General features: G+C 37.3%; 1 long non-coding RNA gene across 1 annotated transcript in view; it reads left to right on the forward strand.

Annotated features, from left to right (window-relative positions):
• Positions 1–25556, forward strand: part of LOC115416559 (uncharacterized) — a 45992-nt gene that overhangs the window by 13697 nt on the left and 6739 nt on the right. The gene's annotated exons all lie outside the window — the stretch shown is intronic.

Here is a 25556-nt window from a genome sequence, read left to right on the forward strand (position 1 = left end):
AAATCCATATTTCTGTCATTTTGCAATGAGAATGTGATGATCAACTGTATCAAATGCTTTGGATAAGTCTAAAAATAGGCCAAGAGTTCGTTTTTTTTTCAATATTTTTTGTTATCTCGGTCTGTAGAGATTTATGAACAAATTTAACAGTACTGGGAAATTCAACAGTATTTTTCTGGTAATGTAGTGTTATGTGTTTTGGGGGATTTTCAGCTTTATGACTAATTTAAAGCATTGTTTAAAAGTGAACAAATGTAATGCTAACTTTAAAAAAAAACTTGCTGTCTTAATATACAATGGCTACTTATTGATAGTGATTTTTTTTCTGAACAGGTGGAGAAATACACTGAAGACTGAGAAACACTTATTGGAGTTTGTAAGAGCAGGTTGCACATTACAAGAGAATGAAGATATTAGTGAGACAGTTGTGAATGCACTCGCTAATGTGTCGAGTTATAAAGTGTTGGTGATTGCCCAACCATAAGGAAAACATAGTAACTGGCGCTCGGATGCATATTTCAAAAGGAGACAGAAGCAGATAGTAGTTTAGCAAAATTTGTCTCTGAATCTCAGGTTGTGGACCTTTTATCTGCAGATCCAGATGGAGGACAGTACAAAGACAGATGCAATGATCGCCTCCCTGTGTACTGTTGCTTTAAATACTTGTGATTATTATGGTGACGCACACCAACTTGAGGACGTAACTTGTACACCTCGAGGTCAGACACGAGTTGCTAATCGTATGATCTGCTGCTTTTGTTTTATGAGCTGGGACCCTCAAAACCCTTTATTTGCTTTTTCCACAACAAAAGTGTGCTTATGCGACGTGTGAAGAATATCTGAGGTTCCCTGCAAACATTAAACGTGCAGTTTGACAGTCAAGAACGGTTTCTAGTCAATATTTTCAACTCGTTTGACTCATAAAAGGCTTCCCTGACCACTACACAGATCCACCAGGACCGCAACCTGTCTTCAGAGCTAAAACCATGAATTTTAAGTTAGACACTTACAACATCTAGTGACCAGTTACATTACAGTGACCTCCCCAACATGGCGTCTCACACACAAAGCAGAAAAGAACCTTTTTTAATTTACTACTGTGACAGAAATAAACATCTAAAGTGTTATGTTGTATATACTGTAAGCCCGGAATTTGTATTTACTGAAATGCTTTAATTACAATGCACTTAAATGATTTAAGTTTTATGATGTTACTATAAAATGTTCAGTATATTCTACCAATTTGTAGACATAGTTGAAAGTACGAAAAAGTTTAAGTTGAATGGAATTAAATCACCAAGTTTTAGTCATGACCACACCTTTTTTATCTTCGCATTGCATTGTGGGTGTAACGGACTGAGTACAAAGCCTGAACCCAAATGCAAGACCAGCAAACAGATGTACAGTTGAGAGTGTTTATTAGACACAATCACAGGGGAAAAAGCACAACACAGAATAATTAACACGTCTGAAGGCGTGGGTTTCTGGACTCGACGTCCGGGCTGTGAGCGGGGTCAGCGGGCGGTCAGCACAGCCGAGCCGGAGTAAGCCCGACAGCAACCCGACTAGGGCAAAACAAAGGGATGTCAAAAAACAGACCAGATCATACACGGGTAAGCAAAACAGAAGGCAACGGGACATGAGGAGCAGGCTTTACTCACGGTCAAAATCCAGGTGAGGGTCAAAACACACAGGTAAACGTTGGAGGCTGAGGTACACAGGGGAAAGGCAGAATCGGAAGTCAGATAAACGAACCAGGTCACAACAGACGAGCAGGCAGAACAGGAACAGGCAGAATCGGTGGTCGGTAGACAAAACGGGTCACAACGGACAGACAGACTGACAGGATCCAAAAACACTGGTGAGTAAGCACAACGAGTGTAGCAAAGAAAAAGGGGAAGACACAGGGTTTAAATACACAAGAGGGCGGGAAGACAATTAGACACAGGTGGAACACATCAGGGCGGAGACAGGTAATCAGGAACAGGTGAAACAATCAAGGAGGGGAAGTAAAGACACCAGACACATGAGGGAAACTTAACAAAATAAAACAGGAAATGACAGACAAAACAGAAAAGACGGACAAGACAGACAAAAATCCAGACACTGTCTGGGAGCCGACATGACAGTGGGTATTGGGCATGTTGTTGAAAATGTGTTCTTTTTCTGTGCAGGGGTTCAGCGGGGTTGTGGTGTTAGTGTTAATTTGGATTTAATGTGTGTATGTCAGTGTTTATTGACCTTTTTGTGTTTGTTTTTGTATTTTTGTAGAGCTGCACCATGAGTCAGAGCCAGAGGAAGAACAATGGCTTTCCTGTTCATGTAATTCTTTTATTATATAATGGAAAACTTAATGTCTTGCCAAATTAAAAGCATTTCCTGTACTGGCAAATGACATTGTCCTAACTTCCATCCATGCATCATTATACTAAATTGAATAATTTCATAACTATTTCGGTCAGGAATAAGATTTTGAGTTTGATCATCTTAAATAAAGTTGTTTAATCACTGATAAATTAATCTGGCTGCAATTGAGAAGATTAGTCAGTGTAACCTAAAATGCTGAGTTGAATGGTTGGATAGTGGGGTTGGTTTTACAACAGATTTAAAGTACAAATAACTTGTCTTTTAGTGTTTTCTACGTAATAGTTTAAGTTCAATACTTTCAGCATTAAAGTTGAACCTACTTAAACCAATTGATTAGTCGATCATTACTCAAATCATTTAAGTGCAATCACTTGCCTCAAATTTTTGGAGTAAACTCTACTTATCCGGGCTTACAGTGTACTGTCAGTGTTTAAAGAGCAATTTCGCAAAAAAAAAAAAAAAAAAAAAAAAAAAAAAAGCATATTCAGGTTCTGGACAATAACCTTTAACATACATGAAAAAATGTAGTAAAAAAGGTTTCTTACTATCCCAACAATTCCATATCAATAATTCATATGGGGCATAAATGTATGATACATTTAAGTGTGTTAGCTTTAAACTATATGTCATAACAAAATATAAAATCCTTAAATTAATCTTGTAAATGTAATTGTACAGTCCATATCAGGTTCCTCTGTATGCAGCATCCAGAAATGTTTGATGTTAATGGGTTTGATTCACTTTATTTTGAAGTCTACATGAGAAAGTTAGAGAAGAGCATTAATATGTCCTCATGATGACAAAATACATTAGAGTCGAGAGGCACCACATTTCATTACAGACTACAGGGACCTCTAATTTCATTCCAGTCCACTTTGTGGAAACGACAAAATGTTATTACGTTCAGCGGGTGTATCAAACATTACACAGCTACTATTTATTTTCACTTTATTTGCTTAAGTAACACAGGGGCAGCTGCAGGTAATTGTTTTAGGCTTGTGAGAGGGTCTATACATAATAAATCATCTTTTTCTCCTCTGATCTCATGGGAACTGTGACTCCTTGGCCAACTTTAAATGGTCTGCTTGGAACAACTCCACTTTTTTCAAGTCACTTTGTAAAACTTTCTCATCCCAATATTTTTTTTTTTTTTTATTGTCGGAGTAGGCTATTAGAGTAGCAGGGAGATTGCTTTGACCTCTGTCTTACTTCACATGTTTGCTTCAAAAGTGGAAATAGATAACTGACTGGCCCGCCTGTCGATGGGGTCTGTTCTAATTACTGGATGCATTCTTCATGTGAAAAGGAAAGTGGTGCTATACAAGATTAAAGACAGCATATAGATGTTAGAAATTATAAATTAAAAAAAACTGTCTTTGCTTTGTTCTGTTTAATTTATGACAGCTTTTTAAAGGTATCAGGTGAATCTTATGCATGCATTTGAAGAAATATGATAGGGTAAGGTGAAATTGAATAAGGACAATTGGAAAATTCAGTCTTTTGAGCAGCGGAATACAGAATAGAAATTAGTCTTGATAAGGTTGGGTTATCTCCCTTTGACAAATGCTCAGGAAATAGAGATAGACTGAGGCTGCACAGAAGCCAATTGAGCAGCAATTATAAACAAGATAACAATTTTGCTTCCTTGCTTGAACTTTGAGGAGGGTATAAGAGCTGACAGGAGAGCTGGGGATGAGAATGATAAGGAGGGTGAGAGGAGGGGGGCCTTTTTAATCTGGAAATTATTATATCTGGACTAGTGACTCTTCAAGCTTTATCAGATTGCTTTTCCTAATCATTGCACCCTGCGTATGTTTGATCTCCATGATGAACAGATGATTAGTTTTTCATGAAACCGTTCAAGCAAGACGTTCTAACATGAGCTCTGGCGAGACGCTGTTGATTTAGCTGTTTGAGAAGCAGCAGACTCTCCGTCCTCTACGACATGCTCGCCTGAGCAGGGGCCCACGGGGGAATAGAGTGGGGTCAGCCGGGGTCAAGTCTATGGGTAATGATATATCACCTGCCATATATTTAAGGTTTTACTAATTCTACTCTCAATTATGACCATTCCTCTGCCCTGTTGGCCTTCGAAAGCAATGAGGCAACACAATCAATTTAAGCAGGGATATACATTTTTGGGAGGGAAATGACACCATCCAGATGCTGCAAATCAGTTAGGCTGTCCAGATGATCCCCCGATGTCGACATACATACGACAGTGTCATTGTCTGTTAGAGGAATGGCACAGGAAAATTACACTGTTTAAGTTTTGTATTTGGCTCTTGTTCACTGATTAGAAATGACAACTTTAGCAATAATATGCTAATGTTGTTGCTAATGTTGTCACTATGAGGCTATTCATCTCATAAATAGGACTATGACGAACCATGTTTTTTCCTCCAGTAAAATAAATGTAAAACTACAACTAAAACATTGCTCAAGAAAAGCTGTTTGTCACTCAAAGAATATTCAATCTGCAAATACGGTATTAACTTGATTTCCCCTCTCTTGTCATGCGAAGGTTTCTTGAATTTTTTGTTTTACTTTTAAGTGTGAAATACAATTTTTTTGCAACTGATGAGAGGAAACAAGATATTTTAAGGGATGCCAAGTTTGGTACAAAAGGTATCTGACACTTCAAATGTCAAAACATTCATTCATTTTCTGAACCTGCTTTATCCTTACAAGGGTCGTGGAGGTCACTGGAGCCTACCCCAGCTACTTATGGGTGAAGTCAGGGTACACCCTGGATATGTCGCCGGTTCATCGCAGGACTGACATATCGAGACAAACAACCAATCACTCTTACATTCACACCAATGGGCAATTTAGATCAACCAATTAACCTACAAGTGCATGTTTTTGGATGGTGGGAGGAAGCCGGAGTACCCGGGGAAAACCCACGCAGACACGGGGAGAACATGCAAAACATCCAAATATGAATTAATGAAGTAACAAATTAATCCTGGTGTTTACCTAATTCATTTCAGATGACAATTATGACGCTTCTACAGATAATTTTGAATATACTGTTTAATCCAGACCAGTGCAAAAAGCTTCCACAGTATCAGTTTATTATATAACCATTCATGTGCAGGGTTCTGTTTTTCTGATTGCTGAGTTCACATCCTAGTAAATACTTCATACAGCATCGAACATGTCCGTTCTGCAGTTGTGAACAAGCTCCATGGCTTTTTATTTAATGTGTTGTGCAATCCCACATTGACAGAAGCACGAGAACTCTCTTCAGATAAACCCCTGTAACCTCCGTGTGTGTGAAGCTCCAGCTCTCAACATCTCAGCATAATAGGATGACAGCTCATGTGAGCAGAGTGAGGGGGATGAAAAGAAGGTGAAATGGCTTATTTAACCAACAGAGAGCAAGGAACTGCAGGGGGGTTCAGTTCTCCATCAGTAACTTTGTTCTGCTTGGATAAAGTAGAGAGCAGCCAGGAAGTCTTGCACTTACCCTTTTGTTCTGTTTTGGACACAGAATCGATGACTCGGTCGAATCATAAGATCTGTGTTAAGGAAAGATTAACTTCTGACTGTTATCATTGGAGTTCGGCAAATATTAGTTGCTTTGCTTTTTCCACACAGGCAAGGATTTCTACAATAAGCAGTAGTGGTAGTAGGTAGTAGGTGCAGCTTTCCTCTTCATACACAACATATTGTAATTAGGGTAGATCACATCATTAATAACTGAATAAAAGTGCCATCTAAATCTTGCTAATATTTTATTGAATGACCAGAGTTCCAGTGTACATACTGAATTTTATAAATAGCATTCACTACGGTTGGTTGTAGCTTCAATGTTTTTAAACTAGCAGGATTATTTGGTGCTCAGACGAAAAAAAGTCTCCACCTGGATTTAATTAGGAAAATGGGTAAAATCCTTACATTGGGCAATTACTGCAGTGATTAATATGTTTCAGCTGTTCTTCAACCCTAACTGATGCAGTAGTTCTTTAACCCTAACTGATGCAGTAGCTTCTCATTTCTTAACCCATAAAGACCCAATGCTATTTTTGTGGCAGCTCCCAAATGATTTTTTCCTCTATTTTTAACTTCTCTTAAGTGATTTATCCCCACTTATTCAAATATTATATTCAGTATTTTGTATTCCTAAGTGAGAATCATGTATTTTCCTATAATTGATTCAGTGATCATATAGATGTTCATAAAAACTCAGATTAAAGTTAAGGGTTATTATATCAGAAACAGAGAAAATGGAAGAAAAAGTGACTCCGTAAAATATATCATTAGCTGAACATAAAAATAAGTGTGTCCATCCACTGTCATCCCAGATAGCAAATGTTTTGGCAGTATTATGGGATACATTTGGCATTTTTGGCTTTCTTTTGGCATTATGAAAACCTTTAGGCTCAACTGTGGTATGATTAAGGTTATCCATAATAGATATGGAGGCACCAGCAATATATGGCTGAGTTCTGGCATATGTCTGGTTAACCAAAAGACTGGGCAAAGAGCGGGATCAAGTATAGGGATGGTATGGCATGTTTTGATCACTTTTTGGCTGGATTATGGGGATTTGGGGCTTTTCTAGGACAATTATGGCTATATTTTGGAAGTCCGCAATTAGTTTTGGTTGAATTTTGGCTTCCTCCTGGTTTGATTTTAGCATGCCAGTTTTGGGCCAGATTTAAGCCATAATGATTTTGCTATCTGGGATTGATTCAACTCCATGGGTTTTACTGGTGAATAAATGTTGTAGAAGATGACATGATTCCATGGTAACTACAGAGCCTCTGAATGTCCAAATGGGTCATCTCTGATGACCATGAAAAGATTACAAACTGCATTGTACACCAATTATTTACATGGATTGATGGGATTAGTGGATCAACAGTTATTTAACATTTTATATCAGGAAATAATTTTGTTTGCCAGTGGCTGCTTGGGTCTTTATGGGTTAAACAACCATCAGTTTAATAGAGAGCATAAAGAGTGGACCATGTTTCAATGGAAAAAGGTCATGTGGTCTGACGAGTCCAGACTGACTCTGTTCCAGAATGATGAGTGCATCAAGGTGAGATGAGATGAGTGGTGGATGATGTGATTACCCATCATGCCTAGTGTCTGCAGTACAAGCCTGTGGGGACAGTGTTGTGATCTGGGGTTTGTCTGGTCTAGATTCATTGCATAAGTTTATCAAAACAATTCTACAATGAATGTACATCATAATAAAAGTTAAAGGCAAAATAAGGTTAAAGCTAAATATTATGATATATGATTCTTTACTGTGTGTCAACACTAAAACATAATGAGTAGATGTTAGTCCACTTTACTCTGCAGGAATTTGTGTAATAATGTTTTATTGACACTGACAAAATAAAAACTGACAGAATAATGACAGTAAGGACTGAGGTCTGCCGGTCCCACTTTAAACATCAGACTGTATAGTAAGTCCGGTTTTACACAGATGTGTTGTTAAAGCAGTGGTGCAAAACACAACCTTTAGAAACATTTTATGTAAAAAAAATTAAAAAATTTTTAAAAAGTTTTGGGTTTGTTTTGTATCTGTGGTGAGACAAATGAATGTTTGGCAGGCCTCCACTGTCTAGGTATTTATATGAACCTCCTAAATGATGCATACATTTGGACCATGCACCATCCTAAGCGCTTGACAAATTCAGGGTAAATATAGAAAACCTGGAGTTTGGATATAAGTACTTCTAACATTCACATCTACAGTTTGCAAGAAGTGAGAATAATAATAATGTGGTTCAGATTGTGGATTGTGATTCTAGCTCAAAATACCATTAAATGATATTCTAATCAGATCCATGCTGATCCTGTTTTTGTGTATGTAGACACAGTAATAGTGATCTGAGTAGACTTATTCATATTCAGTAGGGCTGAGGAAACTGTCGAAAAGATCACATTACAAACTTTTGAGATAGAATCACAATAAATGATCTGAATTACAGTCTTCTCTTATACTTTAGTGAAAATCAGACTCAATACACGTTGGAGTTCAAAAGCCAGCCCCATAGCTGTTAGACTTACAGTAATTCTTCAGTAGTATTTCTTCAACGGTGAAAAACAGGTTATGCAAACTCTGCAAGTTAATACAGACTAAAACCAAACATTTTACTATCTGTCAGCACTAAAGGGTTGCAATAAAAGGACTAATATAAACCCACTATCCTATCAACCTATGCTAGTGACATAAATGCTACAAACGTAGAAGTTAGTGCAATGACTGTAAAATATTATAAAGAGGCCAATGAAAAAAGCGTTAGCTGATACCATCTGCACAATCCTTCTGAAAAGCATATGTCCAAATGAATATCAGAATCTAAGATTATGAGCTCGCCCAGTCCTCATATTCAGATTATTTTCCTCTTTGTGTGAGCAATGTAATTAAACCAAACAAAGTGTATTTTGATCCAGTGCTCTGTAAGTTTGTTTCAGTTGCGTATTTCACAGATGTTGTGTTCTCTTGCTCTGTTTTTGAACTACTGGACTTGCAACATCTTATTTTGAAGTCTGCCCTGTCTTTGTACAATTTGTGTGGGGCTTTTTTTTTCTTTATTGTGGTATTGCACATTGTTGTGTAGCTGAAAATCATGTGGACTGTCAAATCAATTTACATTTCAACGGCAAAGGTTTGGCCTTGAGATTAGTTGAGCTGAGGTGCTCTGAAGGATGCACACCAAAAAGTCAAATCTGCACTGTTTTTATCCTTAGAGGTGAGCACCTGTGGAGTTACCTTCGGTTGCATCATCGCAGGCTCAGACAATATATACTGTGGTTTCATTCGATACACAGTGGAAAGTAAAAAAGAAAAAAGAAAAAAAAAAAAAAAACAGTGAAACTAAGATTAGCGTTCATTTTCATGAATGCTTTAATATAGTACATGCTTATTTCTTCTATTGACAGTAATTTTTCTGGTTTTCATATATTGTCTAGACTCTCATGTGTTTCATGCAGGGTTGTTGGTCTTACATTCAACAGCTTTTCTTACCATATTTAGTCTTGGCTTGTGATATTACACTTTCCTGTGAGTCTAGAGGTTCTCCAGCTTGTTGTTTTCATAGGAACTCGACTACTAGGATGAGAAAAAAAAACAAGCACTTGTCAGTTCTCAGCCATCACTCTCCTGACAAGCCACTCTTGTGGACTTCTCTTATCTTCCCTCTCTCTCACCTTGCAGTCATCTGAGAGAGCACATTTCATTGCATTTGTATGTGTGTACGAGTGTGTATGTGTGTGTGTCTGTCTGCAGGTTTGTGTGTGTGTGCCTGCCTGCATGTGTGTGTACATGCTTGCCTGCATGCCTGTGTCTGAGTGTATACGTGTGTGCTTACATGTGTCAGAAACTCAACATGATCTTGTCTCCGGTGAAGGCCTTGGATCACCCAGCCCTGCTCACTCCAGACCTGACAGTGCAGCTGAACTAATCAATATCTCTCTGCAGTCAAAGGTGGGTTCTGCCACGAGGCCGCAGGGGTGCACTAATTGATGGAAACTCACTGCCGGCTAGCTCCATGCCCTGCGGCGCTGGAAGACGGCAAGCTAGGGCCTTCCACCAGAATGGAAGGGGAAATAGAGGAGAGAAAAGGCCGAGATCATAATCATGATGGAGGAAGCTGTTGAGTTTTGTCACTTTTGTCTGTTTACATGTTTAGCACGGTGTGGTTTTTACATGCTTCGGACATGCGTCTTGTCGGGAAAAATATTTTGCAATTTGACATTTTTTGTCTGACTTTCATGTCTTATTCATGTCTTATGCATGCAGCCACTTTGCTACATGAATAAACAAAAACCTGTGAACATGTTTTTCTTTATTTATTTTACTTTAATTGAAACAATTAGGTAGATCACGCAGCTTGACAGTACTATTAAAACATATCAGTTATCTGCTTTAGATGGCTTTCACAACCCAATTCTCTTTTCTTAGCCATAAAATCTAATTAAAACATTTAGAAGGAAACACAAAGAGAACTTAAATAATCAAAAAAATCTGTCATGTTATTAGTCAAACACAATTACATGCAGCAGGAACCTTTTTTAATAAAGCCATAATAGCAATTGCACAAGATCATCAAATCCTTCAAATTACACTTCGCTGTCGTAGATAAACCACATCCAAAAAGGGCTGATGTCTAACACTCGTTAATCTTATTTTGTGTTGTTATAAAGCACTCTCACCTTAACCTTACACTTGTTTGTTCTCTTTGTGGTTGCATCAATTATCCCAGATTATGCAGACAAATCACCACTATCAGAGTTTTCAGTCAAAAGGAGAAAAAACAAGGTTGTCTGTCCCATAAGATATACAGTAAAAGATAATTTGAGTCAATGCCCACTGACTTTCTTCTTGTTAAGAATATATTGTTATGGCGCAGACTAAGCACGCCATGATAATTACCATCAATAATTGAGTAAGGGGAAATGGTAGAAAGAGCTGTGTTCAGTGCTTGCTAAATGTGCCTGGGAGATGCTGAGATGGACAGTCTGGCTAGCTAACTAATTTGGCTCCTTTTTATGTGGCACTGAAGATTATCTTTATGTTTCCACCCGCTTAGCTTTGGCTCTCATGAAATCTTGGAAGAGAGCACATAGTACTTCCTGCCATCGATATTTATCAATTGTTTGGTGGTATATATCAATTCCACTGAGCATCAAAACAACAATCAGTGAAATGCTTGAAATGTACGTCTCATCCTGGAGGCCGTATCGAACTCATTAGGACACTAATACAAAGCTATAACTGCGTCCTTCCTGATGTGCATCCATTATAGATCTTCAAGTTAGCTCACACCAATGAAAGACAAATAATCAACAGGCCTTGACTTACGTTGTGGTGTAAATATTTCAACTATAAATACATTATATAATGCATTTATTAACAAATAGAAGGTTCTTTTGAGGATTTCACATTCACAGATCTGGAGTACCGGGTCACGTATCTGGACACAAATAGTCAAACAGAAGTTGATTCCTTTACTTCCGTGTAGAACATGCTGACCACTACCTTTCTAGAGATCTTGACATAGCCTTAATGCAGAGCTAGCTGGAGGGCAGTTGTTGGCAAGAGCTCTTTGGAGGAGGGAGCCCGGCTCTGAAATAGGCCACAGATCTGTTGCAGTCCAATCACATCCATGAATAATGTGATCAGCAGAAAACTGTAGTCAGCCTGATAACTGACCTTGAAACCTAATGAATTATCAAACTGAAGCCATCTGATGAATGTTCTAATATATAAGTATCAGACATATCTCATAGCATTATATATAAATGTTTGGATAATGTTGGGTTTGTTTGGTTCGACTGAAAACTCATCCTGTATATGTTGGTAAATTAACTCCACATTGATATGACATTTTTTTGCAAATAGTAGTTTATGAGCGGACAAATATATCCTTTAATTTATAGATTAGTAGCATACATATGTATTTTATATAATAGTTCATTATTTGGGATGTAATTATGAGAATATAAACATAATCTGAGTTCGAATTACTTAATTTATAGTTATTGGAACACTAATAACAATGTACAATGTGCCTCTTCTCATTCTTTATATCAACTGATTTTTTTTAGGTGTACATTTATTTGTCATCAGAGGGGCACACAGTTCAGCCTGCAACAACACACCATCAAAAATACTTTAGATAATTCAGAAACTATAACAATTACTGGGTTTTGAACTTGACTCTTTAATACTGAGAGAACAGATTGGATGGCAGCTGCACTCACATCATCAGAGAAGAAGACTTTCATACAACAACAGATAAACATCAGCCACTTCCACTGGTTAATGTTGTCTTATTTGCTGATAGGATGTCAAGCAAACAGGCAGTTCTAATTGTTCTTGTGGTTCTGATACATTATAAGTCCCACAGAGAAAATAATATCGGTTAATAATTCTGCTATGTTCCCTACATATAAGCAGTAATTAGGAGATTACTGATGGAAAATGTTTAAAGGCCTACCAGCTCTACAAGATGTTCATGTACAATAAGGCGTTAATAAGTATAGAGAGACCAAAGCCTCTGTATGAATCATATGATATTCACGTAAGAGCTCCATTTGGAAAATTAATTTAATGGATTAAATGGTTCCATTTGGTGTTAATTGGAAATGTTCAGATGTGGGTCCAGTGGAATTCCAGTGGCAGATTTTATAGCTTTGAATTTGTCATTTATGTACATTCTGTACATTAAGAAAGCTTACTGATGAGTATTGTTAATTGTGGAAGGGATTAAAGTTACAAAGACAGAAATATCTATCATAAAATCAAACTGTAACCAAATTAATTTAAGGTTGAGAGGACTTGTATTGCAGCACAAACTTGCAAAGTTTGTAAATAGATTGCATCTGCATTTGAACATGGGTTTGTTATTAGTCTGTCTGTTATTTCTGTTTGTGTGAATGTGATCATCTGTCTGTTGCTTGTTTGCTTGAGTATGTTCAGTCTGTTATCCAAAGAAGGGTCAATGACAATTGACTAAACTAAATTAAACCAATTAATCTGCACCAATAGAACATTTTACAAACCAGTGGTATTGGCAGAACTCACCTCCAAAATCAGCCAATAGTTAAAATAGTTAATGTCAGTTTTCTGTAGAATTACTGATCTAAATATTTTACATCCAGTTTAATGTTCAGTTCCTCATTTGTTGTTTAATTAGTTTTAGCCTGGTGTTCAATTCAGCAATGACATGGTGTTTAATAGTCAAAAATAGTTTGTTATTACTAGTTTTGATTTTTTTTTGAAGGTGGGGTCGATTAGTTGGCTATCAGCTTTTTTCTACTTTAAATTAATGTTATTATATCAGCCTTTTAAAATCCGCCATCAGTCGACCTCTGATATTAAGTGATTCATTCTGACTATTAAAAATCCAATATTCTACTAATGTTTGCCAGTAAAGAAACTAGTTAGTGTTGAATATGTGTCTTGATATGATGTGTTAATGGTAGTGCATAGACATGTATCCAGTAACATACACTAACCCTGCCAAACAGCCATGATGCTGCTTCTGTATAAAGGACTGGTGAGTCCTCCACTACAAAGAAAGTTCACAGTCAGTATTGACTGAAAACGATAGGCAAACCCCTCTGAGAATAAGGTGCACTTTCCAAAATGTAAATCAGGCCTTCCCTGAGACACACAGGCCTCTCCCTCCCCTGCTGCTCTGAAAGCTTTGCCATTCACCTTTAAACAGCAGAACAATAATCAATGGAGCATTATTAATGCTGAAATCATTCATGTGCTCTCCTGTGATATCCTGCTGAGTGTAGCCACTGAAGTCATGTATCCTATACATTGGATTGTGTTATATATATGCACCAGAGTATACATATCAAAACCATGTGTTCTGACCTGAAATCACTATTTATCTAATAATTGTGGTGGAATTATTCTACCATTCATTAAAACCTATTTGAAATCTTTCTTGAAATTGTCCAGAGACCTTATAGTTAGTGCTGATCATGAACTATTAACACAGATCACATCCTCCTGAGACCTTCTACTCTCCTTCAGCATCTTCGGTGTCTACGTCTCTCTTAATCCCTGAGGTTTCTGGGCATCGGTATCAAGAATTTCAGTCCTGAGACAGAAAAGAATCATGTATGTATGATTCAATCTTTAATAAGCCATGTTTCCTCAGCGTGTTACACACAAGCCCTTTCTCTATCCCTCAAAGATCCCGGTGTAAATTTTTCATAAACCTTGTCTCTGTTTCTTGTTCATGAGCTGTCTCAATACACAGAGGCCTATTCCTCCCATGCAGTACAGCCCAGCGTATTTATTGGACATTAGAAGAAAGTGAGAGCGCCGGTGAAAGAGGAAGGAGTGAGCGCTCTCCTTCATTACAGGAGCCAGATATAAATCAAACTAATTATGGAGCCACGACAGTATCGAACCCATGGAGAGGAAATGAAATGATCGGAGGCAGGTCGCAGCTCAACACAGAGCGAGTTAATGAAAATATTAATTACCTGATGATATACGGGGAATCTAGAATGGCCCTCCCTCACCCGCTCCCTCCACACCCATCCCTCCCACTCAGACCCCCTACCACAGAGAGCATTTGTTTTAATTGAGTTATAATAAGACTGTTACATTTGGCTGAGTCACTTGTTTTGACTGTGTAATTGACCAATAAAGACCCATGATAGCCAATTATAAATCCAATATAGTGTTAATTACTTAGCAACTCTTAACTGACTAACATTGAGAACATTACACTTCAGTGCAGATGGTTATTTTAAAAGTCATAAAATAAAAGCCGACTGAGTTCGTGGAGAAACTTTGATCCACATGACAGATGCTAAATCAGTCCTAGTTGTCTCTGTCTTGTCTTTTCTCCCTGTCACACTCACATGCCAACCCCCCAACTAACATTATGGTGCAATTTGCTGTTAATATCAGATTTTGGTCCTGTGATCGATTTCCTCTGTGTTTTCATTCTGAATTATTCAGTGGTACACTTTATCTCCTCACCTTCCCCTCTCCCCAGACCGCCACCCCTCTTCCCACCCCCTTCCTTACCATTTGTCACATTGGTCAATAAGGGGGTGATATTTGGATCCTGACTGTGAGAGACAGGGTGACTTGTAGGGTGTAGATGGGTGGGTGTGGGGACCCAGACAGATAATATTGCACAACAGTCAATCATGGTAATTAGAGCAGGTATCAACAGTAGTCTGGTCTACTGAGGTTTGAGGGAAAGGATGTGTTGAAGTTCATGCTATTCTTAGAACTTCCTTATTTATTCCTTTAACTGATTGAGTTATCAGCAGATATTTTCTGTGGGTAATTATAGGTTTCACAGTTTACTGAAACCAATAAAAAAATCAACATCACGTTTTCAGTCATGAATTGGATAGTGTAATAAACTCCACTACTTTGACGACTCCATCCATTTTGCTTAAATTCTATCTAGTATTGAAACAATTTACAGCATTTTAACATTAATTGTAAATTATATCAGCATGACTGTATGTCTTTTATACATTTTAATTATCTATATTATGTTAGACAACTTCGTGGTCACTATTAAGACTGAAAGTAATGATTATCTTCATTGTTTATTAATTTGTTGAATATTATCTTCATTACTTGTTTGGTCTGTGAAAACAATGTAAATTATTTTAGTGAGAAAAAGATACACATCCGGAAATATTAAACATCAACCCAAAGACGCTTTACTGTAAGGAAAGAAACCAGAAACTCTTAATTTAAAACGCTGGCATTTTCACATTTTTGTTAAGAAAAATAATATTTATGTAAGACACTTAGACTGATCTATCATCTATTATAATTAATTTAGCAGCTGAATAATTGTTACAGTTCTAGTTGTAGTTCTAGGCTCAACATAAATAAATTAAACCACATTGTCAAGGAATTTATATTTTCAGGTTCTAAAACTTATTTGAAAGTAGAAAAATGCTGAGGACATACTAAAAAAAGTTCACTTTCTTTTTGTTAAAATGAAAACGGGCCAATCTGTTAGTGTCAAAGCAAAGTTTGGAAATACACAGTCCTAATCATAACTAATATTTACGTGGGATTTCAAGGTTTTCTGTTTCTATCAAGGAAACCTAAATGCAAATCAGAAACTAAATTTAACTCAGAAATTCTGTCTCTCTTATCATAGTTTAGGTGTTATATTGTACTTATGTTGTCTGCTTGTTCTTACGTAAAGGCAAAGAAGCATTTCAATACTCCCCAATGCATATACATATACATACAGTATACATACACATAGACATAGACATACAGTATACATAGACATATACATAAACATACACATATAAATATACAAATACATACAGTATGTATATACATATACATTTACAAATACATATACATATGCGTATACATACACATACAGTATACATATACATATAAATAGACATAGACAATATCACTGTATAGTCATATTAAACCCAATGGATAAACATTAAGAAGCCAAAGGACTTTTAATTGGAATTTTAATTTTTTCCTGAAGTGAGATCCTTGGAGTTTTTATTTCATTTAATTATTTTGTTCTGAGGGACATTTTCTAATTTCTTAATAGGCTAACAGCATGGTTTACGAGTCCTATCTTACCTTCATTTAGCTGATTTGCAAAGCATTTTTAATTACAGTATTAGTTTTTCTGCTCTGCTTCTGGGTAGGCAAAAAAGAGGTTTTCAGATATTATACAGCCCAAAAGAAGAGAAACTTTGCCAAAACAAAGCACTTCCCAATTTCCAAGGCAGAGATTTGGAGGACAAACTTATTACCTACATTATAAATTTACTGGATCACTGAGTGTTATTATTTACTTAACTGGCATGTAATTACCAAAACAGCACCAAAGCCATGTTCTTTAACAAAGTGACTAGTGGTTATACTTATAACTCAAGCAAAATTAACCATTTCAATTTGTCTACCCCGAATGACATGACACATACATACCTGTCTGGCTCACAGGGAGTCAGTGAATGAATTTTACATAGTTAGCCTGTCGTTGAGTGACAGGCTAATCAGTACTTTGTCAAAGTCAACTCCGGCTCCACCTGTCAAAGCTGTCAGTCTTCTGAGGAGCCGGTGAAGTCCCGTGAGTAATAAAATGGAGAGCTGAATTCACACCATGTGACCTGTGAGGTGTGAAGTCAGGACGCTGAGGACATAACAATCAATGTCAGAACATGTGGTATTGATGAAAGGTGTCAGAAATGACTGCAACTTACATGTGATCCTGCAGGCACTCGGTGGGTGTCTCTTGGGCGTGATCATGATTAATACAGAATGTTATGGCATAACACTGATGTACTGTAGATCTGTTGGGTGCAGACCGCCCTGGTAACTGAGAAGCCCCACCAACAGTAACAGGATCATAAAGCGTCCTCGGGTAAAACACCAAACTTCTTCCCGTTTGCATTTCATGACCTAAACTTTCCAAAGCTCATCTCATGTCATTTCACGTCACTGCTCCGGTGTAGGAGGCCTTTCACAGAGACATAAAGCCTGATAAATGGAGCAGAAAACCATATATCATCTTTTTAGTGTGTGGGTCAGCCAATAGGTGACAGACAGGTTGAGGTGCTGATCTAACAGCTGTGTCATGAGTCGGATATTCCAGTAAGGGGATCTAGAGGATGATATTCCAGTCTGAGTAACAAGAGGCTAATAAGATCACAGAGAGACGATCAATGGCCAGTAAGCTGAGCTCTGTCTTTGTCTCTCTCTCTTTCTCTGAGACAGTTATTTCCTTTTGCTGCTGAATGCTGCCAGCATTTACATAGTTCTCATAAACATCCCTGTGAATTTACTGACTGTGTGTCATACTTTTGAATACAATCCACATTATGAATGCCAGGAAAATGAAAAAATAAAAGAGTTTGATGATGAATGTGCACTTTAATTGTAAAACTAGAAATATAAAAGTTGTGGGTTAATAGTTTACAATAATATTTTTTTACTTTATAACAGACCAAAAAACTGACTGTATCAGCTGACAAGGGTGTATCACAAATATACTGTATATAGATACAGATCTGTGATATAACTGTATATATATATGTATTGAAATAGGTCTATACATTTTATGATACTGCAGATTTGAAAATGGCAAAACATGTACGCAGGAAAACCTTCTTTTCTTAAATCAAATTATATAAAATTTATAAATACGTTTTATTGTCTTATTTATTGTTTAAAGGTACATAAAATATGGAAAGTGAAGTTCTGTTCAGTCTACTGATGTCACACTCATTTTTTTCATTATATAAGTTTTGGCTTTTTTTAAATTAAATATTACTGGAAACAGTATGATGCAACATTTTTGTCAGATGCATCTTTTGACATTTTTCTAGAACGTCCTTTGCGGTGGACAGTTTTTGGGGTTTTTGTGTGTAAAGCTGTGAAACTCTTGTCCACAAGTATGGACAGAAAACCCATAGCTGGGTCTTAGGAGGTCAAATATGTAATTCCCCAATATCAGCATCAGCATCAAAAATCCAATATTCATCAGGCCCTACTTTATGGTGGCATAGGTTAAGTGATGTGTTAAAATTACAATAACTAGTAAAGTTTAGGTTTGTTTTGAAAATATGGGAAGGATTACATGGAGAAATTGTCACTAGCCTTTATGTATTTTTCTTTGTGAACAGTAACAACATGTAATCAATAATTTGCATGTATTTAGCAACACAAAAGTTAGACTAATTGTGTGTGTCTATGCTCAAAGGCAGGAGGGTATGAGAAAACTGTGATTTTTTTTTCACAATATCAAGGGAGCAAGAAATCAGATTGCCATCAATCATCCAATTAGGCTTCTGTTGTCTTGCTAAATGAGCCATGGGACTTTGGCGCAGCTCAGTGGAATATGCATCTCTGGAAGAAAATGGAGCAGGAGAAAGAAAAAGGATGTGATAAATTAAGAAATCAATCTTCAAGAAATGACAAATATATACAAAATATGACCAACACTATTTATCGCCACTGACATACTATAAGGAATTGGAATTGAGTGGATAAGAGTGTGTGTGTGTGTGTGTGTGTGTGTGTGTGTGTTGTGTGTGTGTGTGTGTGTGTGTGTGTGTGTGTGTGTGTGTGTGTGCGTGCGTGCGTGCGTGCGTGCGTGCGTGCGTACGTGTGTGTGTGTGTGTGTGTGTGTGTGTTGGACTTCATCAACATCTTTTCCCCTGCATGCTTCTTCTCAGCCCCAGTTCAGCAAATGAGTTGAAGCAGCCTTCCTGGGCAGTCGTTCCTCTCTACTCCAACAACTCATGAAATATTTAATGTGCCTCACAGTAACCTCTCTCATTCTCACTCTCTCTCTCTCTCTCTGTCTCGGCCTCTCTCTCACACACATTCACACAAACACACACATGCCCTTCCTTACTGTTTCATAGTTTTCTTTCTGTCATTCACACTTATAGTCAGTGGATGGATACGTCAATGTCTGGCTTGAACCCCACTAGATTTTAAGAGTGAAGGTGTTCTCCAAAAAAAACCCTTCTCTATGCACACACACAGACACGTTCCCACGACATGCCGCTATATCATTTCGTGGATGACTTCAGTCTCATTTCATTGTATTCAGACTGGGTGTATACAGAGGTAGCTGGATACAAATTTGACACCCAGCCGATCGGTAGCTGCCGGCTGTTTAATCAACAGTGATGAATATTTGATGGCGTGGCGGCGGGCAAACGGTGGCCGACACTCTCCTCATTATCGAAGTCCATGTGTACAGAGGAAGATATTCAATATCTACCAATGGGGAACTGGCCTCTCTCAGCCACATGAAATGCCCCCACAGTCCCTGAAAGAAAGAAAAATGTTTAATTTTGTGGAGAAGAGTTGAAAACATTTTCTATACAATAAATATCAACCATGTCACAGTATGGCTGAACATTTATTGTTATTTATGAAGTGAAAATGTTTTTAAGAAAGTGTTGCTGCTGTTTTGTGCTGTAAAACTAGAATATTGAGATTATATGGAAAGTGGAGAATAGACCCCAGAATGGAAAAAGTAGGCAACTGTGAGGTTAAATACTTATATTTCAAGTTGTTTAGTATCAAATAATAACAAAAAAAAAATCATGTGACGCTTCAGTGTAGGAGAAGATGAAAATCTCAGAAAAAAAAAAGCAAAGTAAGACAAAAATCTTTGCATGTGGTGGACTATACAGTGCAGTAGTGTGATGTTCAGGACCATGGTCAGCGACACTGAACCCAGCAGTCAGTCATGAGTTAAAGTTTATTTTTTACCAACAATACTAAGACCATTGATTCTGGAAATCCACTTCACTGCTTTATTGTGCGAAAGAATAGCTGTGACAGTGGAGGAAATGACCCTGTTAGCAATTATGAAATGGTAAAGATTTACATGAATATCAAATGTTTTTTTATGATTGACTTTTGTCTCCAAAATGTTGAACATGGGAGTGTTCAAGATAAATATTTTCATGTTCCATATTTGTTCCAATAAAAAGCACAGCGTAACATCAATGAAATGTATTTTTGTAAAAAGTGATGAAATGATGTATTTGTGTCTAATAATAAAAAATGAAGGAGTATAACGTGGCCTATGCTATGGAAATTACCTGATGAATGCATAGGTCACACATTAATAATGCAAATGATTAATGTTATGAGATGGCATTAGAAAATACCATATCATCAAGATGTAAAACCTGAGTTTTTGTTGAGACTTTAAATTGTCTTTAATGGGAAATGTTCTCATAAGGTGTGCCTCTCCCCTCTTGTTTCCGGTCACATGTGACTTGTCTTTATTGTGCTCCTTCTGTCTGCTGCATGTGCGGGTAACGACAGGAGAGAGATGGGTTCAATACCAGGGTCTAAAGAGCACCCTGCCAGAGGCTATGGCGGCTTTAACAGGAAGGATTGGGAAATAAGTGACATTTAGGTAGTGTGGCACATTTTGCATGAAGTGACATTTAGGCAGCAATACATATTATCTGAATTAGGTGAAACACACCATGATGAGCTGGTGCAGACATTGATGAGTGTTCTGATATTTTAGTCCTGTACTTTAACGTCAGGAATGTCAAGCGGGGGTGAGCATTTAATATAGTAGGCTTTCTTCGAATTTCCATCAGTATAGTTGAAAAACAGACGAGATAAAGTTCAAACCAGTAGCCTGTTTAATAGTAAATACCTCATAAGCAGGTGCATCTCCTTTGTTTCATTTTTGTGAGTGAACAAATTCAGCTCTTGCTAATGATCAAAGTGCCTAAAGATTGAGGCGTAGCTTAGGTTGGTCCATGTTGCTCACATCTACCTCAAGAAAAGATGAATTCACCTGTTGGTGCACTGATGGTTAAAGCTGCTGCATGTAAAGTTACGGGAAAAAATATTAGACCACCCTTGTTTTTTTCAATTTCTTGTTCATTTTAATACCTGGTACAACTAAAGGTACATTTGTTTGGACAAACATAATGATAACAACAAAAAATAGCTCTTAAGAGTTTAATTTAAGAGCTGATATCTAACATTTTCCATGGGTTTCTTGATAATAACCAAAATCACTTAAGTTCTTACAGCAATAGCCATGGCATTGTACTACCAAAAACAGTGCTTTTAGGCATTCCATGTTTTCTTTTGTCTGTTTTAGTCACACGATACACACAGGAGTTAGCACTTGATTGCATAACCATTGTTTCTGATGATTTTTGATGGTCTAATAATTTTCTCTGTGACCGTATCTCTGAGTGGTAACTGTTTTTCTATGATGATAAATAGAAGTGTTTGTTGGTTCGTACTTTAAGGTTGTCAAAAATTGTACAAATGTGTGTCCACTGGTGTTCAAAAGGATCTTGTAATTTGCATGTATTCACAGCTGGATTCTCATGTTATTATAAACAGCAGAAGGACTACAGAGACCTGTGATAAGACTCTCAGAATTTTGCCGCATTTATTGAACATAAAAAAAAAAGTTAAGGAGAAAGTTCAAACTGAAACAGATGGAAATTTGGGCGTTGGGTTATCTTGGACAGAAGATGTTGGAGTGAGTATTATGAGCAATGAGCGGCTTTGCTGAAGGGTTTCATTTCCCAACAGTGGCAGACTAAAGTGACACAGGGCTTGAGTGTTTTAATGAAATTCTACAAAGCAGAGAAAGTGTCAATTTGGCATCCTAACAGTTTCAGCTGTTGAACTCATTTGGATGACACTGCACTCTCTAATTAAAACTGCTGTCAGTACCTCACTGTATTTATCTGTGCAGTGGGGCACTGTCCAAGATGATGTGCAGTTGTAACATCCTTCAGACTGTGTGTGTCTGTGTTCAAGTCACGTAGCCCGTAATGAAAAATGCACTTGAGAATATAGTGCACAGGCTAATGGTTTAACATCATTTTGGGACTGCCACAATTTCCATGTCAGATAATGGCAAAGATATTGTAAATTCAAGCATAGTCGCCTGTGGGTATTTATAGTACACTACTTAACAATTCTGAGGGACTTTTTAATAATTACAGCTTCAGTGTTCATTATGGATTTGTTTCATAACCAGCTCACCACCAGTCCGCTTCTACACTGCAGAAAACTTTGGGTCATCTTCTATTTCAAGTTTTTTCTTTCTTTTTTTTCTCAGCAAATGCTACAATATGACAATAGGCTGCCAGACTCTGATCCAGTTGTTATGTATGCGCCATACAAATATGAATCTAAATTGTGCTTTTTTTAGTATGCAGGCTACCTGCATACTAAAGTGAGGCATACATACCCATTTTTATCTGTCAGTGGCTACATGACAGGAGGTCAGCCCCTCAAGATCAAATATTTTTCTTACTAAATGACGGATTTATTAGACAAATAAGTTGTTCGTCTGACTCTGAACCCTCTGTGATTGAAATATACCCCTGTGTCAACAGCATCGCCTCTCAAACCGGGTCCCGGGCGATGGAGGGCTGCCACAGCGGATTACTGAGCAAATATAAGTGGGAAATGAGTGCAGATCTGGGGGATCTACCCCTCCACATCCCAGGTTTGACATTTCCGTCCAAAGGCCAGCCTTCTGTGTGTTGTTAGATCAACGGAGCCCTCGATGGGAGCTCTTATTTTTGTTTTAAGATACTGCACAAGTGAAACAATTTCACCGACAAGGACAAAAAACCGAACCGATTCAGCAGAATGGGAGCGTTATCTATTTATCTGTGTATTTATTTTTTATTCCAGCCCGTATTGTTGTACTTCTAATGATCTAATCCATCTAAACCTGAGCCCCTAACAGCTGCGATTAGGGTGCAGGCCCACTCCCTTCCGCTCAGAGCTATACTAAAAAGTCGTGCGCTCGTAAATCTAAACGACTGCGTTACCATGTGGTGAAATCATTATTTGGCGACGTGGTGTCACAGACTCTCTCATCTCGTCTGTCAGGAATCCAATTTCCTTTTATTTACATCCACGGTATAGATTAATTACTCCCTCGACTAGTAGCCTGAAGGAATTAAGTTATGAGATCCTTGGTAGGCTCTGTGATTAATCCATCGCGGCCTATGCAAGAAAGTGAAAGAGGAAAGGTGATTAATGCGGCGTGGAACAGTTAGCACACATAATAATAATAATAACAATAATAATAATAATAATAATAATAATAATAGGTAGAGTAGGCCTTATTTGCTTGTATTTTGTTAATTATTCTATTTTTACACACTTAAGTCGTTTTCTTACTCAAGCGGGACACTAAGCATCACGGGATGGGACCGGTAGAAGGTGGAGTGGGAGGTGTGGTGGGTATGTGTGTATGTGTGTGTGTGTGTGGGGGGGGGTTCCACTTAAACGCTCCAGACATAAATATAGGTGGAAGGCTCCTTTCAGGCCCAATAACGATAGGTACGATTAAGGCGAAGCTGTGGCCCACTATTGATAGAGCTTATGATATCGGTGAAGTTACTGATGAAATATCCCCCCCTGATTAATAGAGGACTCTGTCGTAACGGGCTGACATATGGTAGGCGAGGCAGCTGGGGACGGTACCTCAGGCATCCCCTACGGCCATTAACATATTAGAGGCTATTGTGCAGGCAGACAGTCCGACTTCATCCAGAGCCCCTGCGCAGAGAGACAGCACCCCAGAGCTGTTTGATATAGGCTTTCAATAATGCATTACTCTTCAATCCGCCAACGGAGCTGTTCGTGGTGCTGAAATTATTGCCATGTGGTGCGTGTGGTGCCGCGCGTGGTGTGTGTTCAATGCCAGCGGTGTTGGGTTACTGTCGGTAGGCTGGGTTGGATGAGGAAAACTTTAAACACGTGAGATTAAAGATAGATAGATAGATAGATAGATAGATAGATAGATAGATAGATAGATAGATAGATAGATAGATAGATAGATAGATAGATAGATAGATAGATAGATAGATAGATAGATAGATAGATAGATAGATAGACAGATAGATAGATAGATAGATAGATAGATAGATAGATAGATAGATAGATAGATAGATAGATAGATAGATAGATAGATAGATAGATAGATAGATCTACATAGAAAAATGTGTATATTACAGCTATAAGTTTTAAGATTTAATGTAAACTTTTAAAAGAAAGAAAGAAAGAAAGAAAGAAAGAAAGAAAAAGAAATCTGCAGTTTTAATATAATTTGATGTAATTACTATATATTCGGCTTATGTTTTTAACTAAACCTGCTATGAGTGTGTGCTTAAAAAAATAAATAAATAAAACCAACTAAATAATAAAATGCTATTTAAATCCCGGCTAAAATCGGAGTGAAAATATTTTACTCACATGTAACAATCCCTCTCGATCCACTGTTCGTAAACTAAAAAAAAAAGGGAAAAAATGAAAGAAAGAAAAAAAAATATATTAAGCAAAAGCAACGAGGAGCAGGTCTTCTGTGCCTTCCCTCATCCAGCTGCTTCCACAGAAAACCCCGATAGCTGTCTGAAAATATTGCATTTTATATCAGCAGTCGTGATTAATATTGCATTACCTGCATTTAGGATTTCGTTTTTATAAAAGCAGCTAAAAGTGGAGCCTACCGAAAGAAAAAAAAAAGAGAGACAAAAAATCGGGTAAAAAGGCAAGATTATATAAAAATATTAGAAAGGCGGTTAGAGTCATTGTAGTGATTTTAATGAAACAGATTCCGTTTTCTTCTTTTCTTTAATTCTATCTCTCGCTCTCTGGTGTCGGGAGGAGTTGCTTTAATCCTGCTCCTCACTTATTCTGTCTGCCGTGAAACTTCATTAAATGTTTATTGTTACACATTTGCAGATTTGCAGAGTCAGGGCTGAATTAAGGAATTATTATTTCTTCGTTTTTAATTATACAATTAAATGTGCAGGACCCTAAAAGTACCTTAAATTGTCGTCTTTTAATTCTGTGCCCTACTTAGGATTGTATTTAATTATAATTTTTATTTAGCTTGAAATGAACCTCGCAGCCTAAATTATTATTATTATTATTATTATTATTATTATTATTATTATTATTATATTGTTTTTATTATTATCAACGAAAGAATAACTCTTTTTTCTCTTTTGTGACCATAACATTATTTTTCTATAGCTGACAGGCTTTTTTTTTTTTTTTTTATCCAGGATGAATGCAGAAGAAAATTTGTTGCACCATAAAACTGGTAAAAACTCTAAAACGTTGTATTTACAGGCATAAAAAGCAAAATGTCAGGAAAAACATACAATATCTCTCTTTTAAATCATGT

This window comes from Sphaeramia orbicularis, chromosome 3 (genome assembly GCF_902148855.1).
Source record: "Sphaeramia orbicularis chromosome 3, fSphaOr1.1, whole genome shotgun sequence".
In the NCBI taxonomy this organism is placed as follows: domain Eukaryota; kingdom Metazoa; phylum Chordata; class Actinopteri; order Kurtiformes; family Apogonidae; genus Sphaeramia; species Sphaeramia orbicularis.